Source organism: Mus pahari, chromosome 5, assembly GCF_900095145.1.
Source record: "Mus pahari chromosome 5, PAHARI_EIJ_v1.1, whole genome shotgun sequence".
Taxonomy (NCBI): domain Eukaryota; kingdom Metazoa; phylum Chordata; class Mammalia; order Rodentia; family Muridae; genus Mus; species Mus pahari.
Genome location: NC_034594.1, coordinates 130,665,155 through 130,672,825, shown reverse-complemented (window position 1 = coordinate 130,672,825; position 7,671 = coordinate 130,665,155).

The window sequence follows — 7,671 nt, the reverse complement described above, 5'->3', positions numbered from 1 at the left end:
GACCGCTTCTGGGTAGACACCAAGCCTTAGTACTGCTCTCGGGCGCACTCCCCTCCTCGGGTGAGGAAAGGCACTGGATGCCAGGCGGACACCCCTCCTCGGTCGGGGAGGAAAGGTGTTGGGTGTTGGAACGGCCTGCGGACAGCCGCCAGGCGAACACCCCTCCTGGGCAGGAGAGGCGCAGGGCGATCGGGTCATCTTCTGTTTTCTTAACATGAAGGAAGACAGGCACAGCTGAGGCAATGAGCCGGGTCAGCACTCGGAGCCAGAGCCTGCTCTCCACTTCTCAGCCAAGACACCGGGTGCTGGTTTCCATCTCGCCCACATCACATCCAGACTCCTTTGTCCTGTGAGTGGCCCCTGTGTGAGGGGACATGGCATGGTATCTCTCAGCCCACTGGAGGGCTCATCAGTGCAGCCATCTACAGAGAGCTAGAGAGGTAGGAAAGGGAGGCAGTTTTAAAAGTGTAAGTTTCTGAGAAAGAAGTTCTGGTGTTCAAATCCTGGATCTGTCAGTTAGCATCTCTGTGACCTCAGCCCAGTGACTTCACCTCTTGGGGTCTCAGTTTCCACATCTGTCCATATGGGGATACCCACACTTGACCCATAAAACTTGTGGAACCGTAGATCAAATAATGCATGAAGTCACTTAGCACCGAACCTGAAGGCCAGCAAGAACTCAATAAACACCACCCATCTGAAGAGTCTCAAAGAAACCAAAAGTCAGTGTGCTCCCATAGTCAATAACCCAGTCACTCCACAAATACCTATTCTACACCTACTGTTCTCAAGTTCCAATTCAGCCACCAAACATACAGCAGCAAGCAAGGAAGACAAGATGCCTTGCCCTTACCAAGCTTGTTGGCTAATGGATGGTGACTGATACTAGGTCACACAGTGTTTATGTATACTTTACCTGTATTAACTTATTTAATGTTGCAACCATCCTGTGAAGTATCATAATCATCGTCATCATCGTTGTCATTGTCGTCATCATAATCACCATCAGTATCATCATCATCATCATCAGTATCATCATCATCATCATCACCGTCGTTGTCATTGGCATTGGCATCATCAGTATCATTGTCATCTTATCATCATCATCATCATCATCACCATCACCTCCTTGAGACTTACAAAGCAGCCAAGGCACAAATAGTAAAGCAAATTACCCAGGTCACAAAGCTGCTAGGCATGAAGTCTACTCTCTTGAGCAATTATACATACACATATATTTCCCTGCAGCTTCTATACAGTGAACTCCTTGTAGATAGAAAATACATCTCTTTTATTTGTGTGGAGTGGGGAGGGGTGAGGGTGCTTAATAAATGTTTACTTGTAGAATGAAGAATAGGTTTTCTCTGAGGTACTGGAGCTTCTCTCCTTATGCACCCCCTTCATAAGCCCTGAATAGATAATAAAAACATACTATTCTTCCAAATGTACAAGGAGGGTATTAAGTTGACATTTGATTTTCTAGAAATGGTGTTGTATTTTCCTTGAAGCCCATGTGTGCTCCCTCCTGTACTCTCAAATACAAACAACCTGTATCTCAGAGGGTCCCCACAGACAGTGGTAGAGTATACGGCGAGATATGCCCATTCTTTCATTTTGGAAACCAACATAGCATTCCAACTAAATCCAGAGAATGTCAAAAGCCTGTGCATCTCTATAATCCCAGCACTTGGAAAGCTAAGGCAAGAGGATCAGAAGTTTGAAGCGAGCATTGGCTACACAGCAAGATGTTGCCTCAATAAAAGAAAAGAACAAATCTCACTCATAAGGTCTCCAACTCAAGTGCTTCCAATGCTTCATTATTCTCAGGGATATTTAAACAAAGAGTAGTTGAAATTGAATTGAAAATGAAGAAGATAGAGGCAACTATTTTCCTGCAGGGGATGAAGGCAAAAGACAGGTACTGTACTGAAAATGCTTAGTGCCTGACCTATAACAATAATTACCTTTATATTAAGTCCATAATATACTGCATTATATATTTCAATATATGTTATTATATTTTCTATAGTTAACAAATGACATGTTTAAAATTAATCCAAATCCATCTTACCAATCAATTATAATAACATGTTGCATAACATTAAATGATTAATATAATAAAAATGCATTTTACCAAAACTCCAATTTATTAATAAAGCCTACTAAGTTCTGATTTTCTACATTGTTTCATTTAAACCCTATAACAATCATGAATAAATAGTAGCAATACAATCTCTATTAGTTAAGAAATAAACTAAGTTGCTATAACTATGATACCTGAAAATATTTAAACAAGAGTCTCTTACTGTGTGACAGTTAGGAAGCAGTACTATGTACAGTTTAAGCTGCTTTGACAAAGACACAGAATAAGTAGCTGAAGATAAGTTTTTTTCCTTGTATTTTCTCTCTTGTGGTGACCCGTGACTGTTTAATCAACCCACCATCACCCAAAGGAGTGACATGTCATCTCACATAGGCACATCCCAGCCAGCTAGCAGTTAGAAAGAGCAATGAGAGAGCATGCCCACCTCTTTCTATGAACAAATTCCAAAAGCAGCTGACATCACCTGTGTCTCCTTGACAGGAACTTAGTCATCAAGGAATGTAAGGAGTGGGTGAGAAAACAGTGGTTTTCATAGATGGCCATTTCTGGTTTTCCTCTTTTTGACAGTGATAACTCAAAAAATAATTCTCATATCATCATTTGAGTTTCTACCCATTCAAAAATTCAGACCCTGGGCTGGGAAGAGAGCTTGGTTGGTAAAGCACTTGCTTTATAAGCAAAAAACTAGATATGGTCGTGTATATGCATAATTCCAGCAGTGGAGGTGTAGAGGCAGGAAGATTGCTGGAGTTCACTGGCCAGCCAGTCTATTCTAATTGCAACCAGCTCCAGACCAGTAAGAAGTCCTATCTCAAAAGAGGTAAACTATGTTACTGAGGATAATAAATGAGGTAGTCCTATGACTTCTATATTTGCATGCACACACACACACATACATTATATGCATACACGTACATGTTTACCTTCACATACATGAATAGACACATGCATAGAAATATTCAAACTATCATAGAGTGGTCTTATTGCACCACTGAAGACTATGGAATATCCTTCTTGTACCATGTTAGGCTCAGCCATGGAATCTACTTTGTCCCATGGACTGTTAGTGGGCATGGTACAAGAAGATGCTTTAAATGTACTCATTCACTGGTTCCACTGGGCCACTGCCTTATGGGTACACTGTAAGAAGGATTTATTCCCCAAAGAGTCATTTCCCCTTTCAGCCTGAGCTGAAGGCAACAGACACCTTATATGTGACTCAAAGCCAACATACAATGAGGCTAACCTCAGTCCCTATGAAACCTCAAAGGGGGCCATTTGCTGTGCCCAGCCTAGATCTGTTGAACAGACTTGGAAATATGAGCCTAAGTGCCTGTTGCTGTAGGTCACTGGGTTTAAGATAGTTATTCTCCCACATTATTAAAACAATAATTGGCTGGTGGAGAAATGGAATCAGAAGTAGGATACTGCCATAATGAAAACCTAAAATATGTACCTGTGACTTGGGCAAGTAGGCAGATGGTGAGAAAGCCGTAATGGAAGGCTGGAAACATGCCATCCTGTGTTATTCCAAGAAGAAGTGCTTGGCAAAACTCATCTGTAATGGTTTGGAAGACAGAAAATATACCTAATGAACTTGAAGCGTTGGACAAGAAAGGGTCCGGGCAGAATATTGATTGTGTAATATACTTGTTACCAGCTGGATAAGCTACTACTACAAGACAAAGTGGGGTTTAAAAAAAGAACTGACCAATTTTCCAGCAAAATTGAGAGTGAATAGAGAAAGCTCAAAAATTCTGAGACTTCAGAAGACTAAAATTATCTTTCACCTCACCATTTTATCAGTCTCAGGACAAAGCCTAAATCAAGGGTGTGGCTGTCACATCCTTTGTAACAACTTCTAAAAGGACTAAAGCGATGCCTAACTATGTTCTTTGGCTGAGCAAAGTGCTCCTGGAAACAAAGGCGTCAAACTATAGAGACCTAATATAGCCAAAGTAGCTGAAATTAAGTCTTAAGAGAAAGAGAGACATCTCAGATGCATTATAGGTCTAACTTTCAGTGCAGGGAATTGACTGAGATCAAATCCCTTCAAAGGAGCTATATTGATGAAATGCTATCAGCTTGAGATAACTGTTTGAAGTGGAAAATGATCCTTGCCTTCTCAATTTCTAAAAGCAGAAAGCAGGCTCGTAAGTTGCTGAGTTAGAGAAAGGCTTGAGCTCTAAAGTCCTCTTTAGAGGTGGCTATGCATGGTAGATGACAGAATAGGGAAAGACCTCCCAGAGGATGAAGCCAAAAGACACAAAGAGAGTTAAAGGGGAAGCCACTCCCAGAGATAGAACAGGGTCTCACCCACAGCTCAGCACACTATGACCCAAGGCCAAAGCCAGCTGTACCCTGGGTTTGGAAATACCATTATGATGGAACACAACCAGATGTGCGCACACACACACACACACACACACACACACACACATGCTATTCCCACTGCCTTTGTTTTCTTAATGTGTAACGAATATGTATAATCTACAAAACCTAAAGGATTTAGTATCTGCCCTTCATAGCTGACAATGATGAACAGAACCTCTGTACCCACAGGATGAAGCAACCTGAGATTTCAGGATGGCTGTAGATTAGTTATTCCAGAGCCTTTCTTCCCTGCTCTGAGTGGAAATATGCAAGGCATTTTTCTCACCTCCATTCGACATTACTTGTTGGGAAGCTAAAAGGCAAATCACTTGTCTTTTGAGATTATGGATATCTTAGTCAACAGTAGTCATGTCAGGATTTGGAGTGATTTCAAGATCCCAGACTTCAAGCCTGATATTGACTGAATGAGAGAGCTGAAGGTATTGGCAAGGCAGTGAGTAAATCTTGCATGCAGAAGAACAGTGGATAAGAGACCAGATTATACAGTTTTGTGCTGTTATTGAATTCCCTTCACCCTGTAACCTGTAGCCTATAGCCTGTAGCCTGCACCCTATAGCCTATAGCCTGTGGCCTATAGCATGTAGCATGTAGCCTATACCTTAATGACATGGGATTGGCCAGGAGACTTCTTTTTTTTTTCAAAGGAGTGTAATCAGTCATGCCAGTAACTGAGGCTTTGTGTGTTTATATGCTTTGTTTTTGGACCTTATATTTCTACCTTCTATCATGAGAAGAGATTACCATCAACCTGATATTTAGAGCAAACACAAATGAAGCAGACCTGAACAAAAGACACAGTTTTGGGCCAAATCCACTGAGCCTGGGGCCTGAAGCAATGCTTCCAAGTAAGCCCAGACCAGATCATGTAACCATCACCATTGTCAGTCTGCAGATCCATCCCTGATAACAGGCACTGTGGTCCACCAAGAATGGTGGCTTGCTACCCCGGTAGTTGACATACAAGGCTTCCATGAAGTAATAAGGTAGGTCGAATCCAGCAGATGACTTTTCAGTTTGGAAACACAAACACCTTCATGCAGATCTCAACACTGTCACTCATCTGCCCTTTAATTAGACAAGGTCACCATACCTTTTTGAGTCTTGGGTTGATTACAAAATGAGTATTATTGAGTCAATCCCACACCAGTGGTATCTGGCTATTCAGGTGGTAAGAAAGAGTAGGGTCCACAAAAATAAATTATATGCAAAACTGTCATAATACAACCTATTACTTTATATACTAACTAAAAATAAAAGTTCCGAATTAGAAGGTCATTATAAGACTCGGTAGCATATTTGAATATGATTGTAAATAGAATATACAGATATGAAGTTTCTTCAGTATTGTACTTCTGTTTATATAAAGCTGCCTGGTTCTACTTTTAATTAATGACAGGGAGAGAGCCGATGCCATTGATATCTTCTGACCCCAAAATATGGCTCTATTAGGTTTGGAAAGATAAATATCTCTAAGCTGTTAGTATTTTAATCATTCTTTCTTAATTCTGTTTATCTGATTCCTGATTTTTTTCCCTCCAATGAACATTTATTATTTCTATTATAAGAAAGCAAAACAGCACAAAGGTTATTTGTTTGCTAGTGGATTGTGCTACCCCATCTCTTTCTTCTTCCTAAGCATCTCCCCAAGTCTCTCCCTCCCCACGATGAAGGAACAGTAACACTGGTCACAACAGCCCAGCTGCCAGATAGAAAGAACATTCTCTGAGCCCACATTCCTGCCTCAGCACAGAAAGGGGGAAACGCAGAACATTCTCCTTTGCACATCAGCAACCAAAATCCCTGAAGACCCAGGCAGACAACCAGTTCCCAGCATGGGAAACGACCATTTAAAACTATGTCCTCCAAATAACGTTCCCTGTGCCCCGGTGTCACTCGCCCAGAGTCTGGGGTGTTACAACCTGATTACATTGTGTTCATGTCAGAAATATTTTTCTTTCTCCAAAAATGCCAAAGGGAAGAGCACAGGTTTCCTAGAAATAGCTCCGAATTGTCTCTCTGTACCCAAGAATGCAAGCAATGTGGGCACAGAGGCTGTCCAAAGGGAGGGGGAGAAGGTCATGTCCATACCACTGATGAGATCCGTTCATTCCACAAAGACAGCCAACACGGGTTTCTGGGGAGAATTATTCGAAAAATAAATCTACCCACACGGTTCCTCTCAGCCCTCCAGCTAAAGCAGTAGAACCCACCAGAAACTTCTCAGCTTGCTTTATGACAGAGTAGCCAAGCCCGGCAAGAACACCATCGCGCGGTACCAATGATGAAATTTCCCTCTGGCACAGCGGAATCTGCTCGGTAAGTATTTATTGAATGAGTGGCCATGCCGTGTTAAGCAGCACATCACTGCCCACTGCCATATTGCCACCCACTACCATCAACAGACTCGGGAGGAAGTGAGGCCTGTGGAGAGAGCATGCTAACGTGCGAAATGTGAAAGCCTGCTTCCTGTCAGAGGCGGCTGTCACCCACTGGTTGGGTGGCTGTGGACAGCTGGGGGGAGGCACGTGCTCAGCTGGTGGAGGTGACTGGATGATCTCTTAGGTTTCTTTGCAGCATGTAGCCTCTTAGTCACAGGCAGCATCCACTGAGCATTCCACATCATTCAGGCACTCGGCTATCATCATCTCAGGTGGTCCTGGAGACAGACAGCCCTTCGAGCTACAAGGATTGTCTCTACTTTAGGTAAGGGAAGACCCAGGTCCCCAAGACCACACAGTGGGACAGGAGCTGAGAACTGGGAGTTTAAGTTAGGAATGCACGCCCTCCAACATAAAAACCACACAGAATCTGCCTCCATCGCACATCTTAGGGTGTTGGCTGCCTTCTGGGGACACTGTGTCTTCAGAAGAGTTCATTTTCCATGTAGCTGGATTCCTAGACAATAGCTTTTAAAATGCCTTCAGCAGAAGGTAGCTCTGCACGCGGGCCTCGTTGGGCAGCCATCAATTTCCTCAAGGTTCCAGAGATGACTTGAGGCCCATAACTACTGTCAGGTGTCAAAACAGCTGAGAAAAGAGAAAGAGGCAGGGCACGGTTATAGAAGGTAGCAACCAGTCCTGGAATGTGATAGTCTGAGTCACCTCCAAAACGCACCCTGAGAAAGAAAGAAAAAAAAAGGAAAAGAAAGGAAAGGAAAGGAAAGGAAAGGAAAG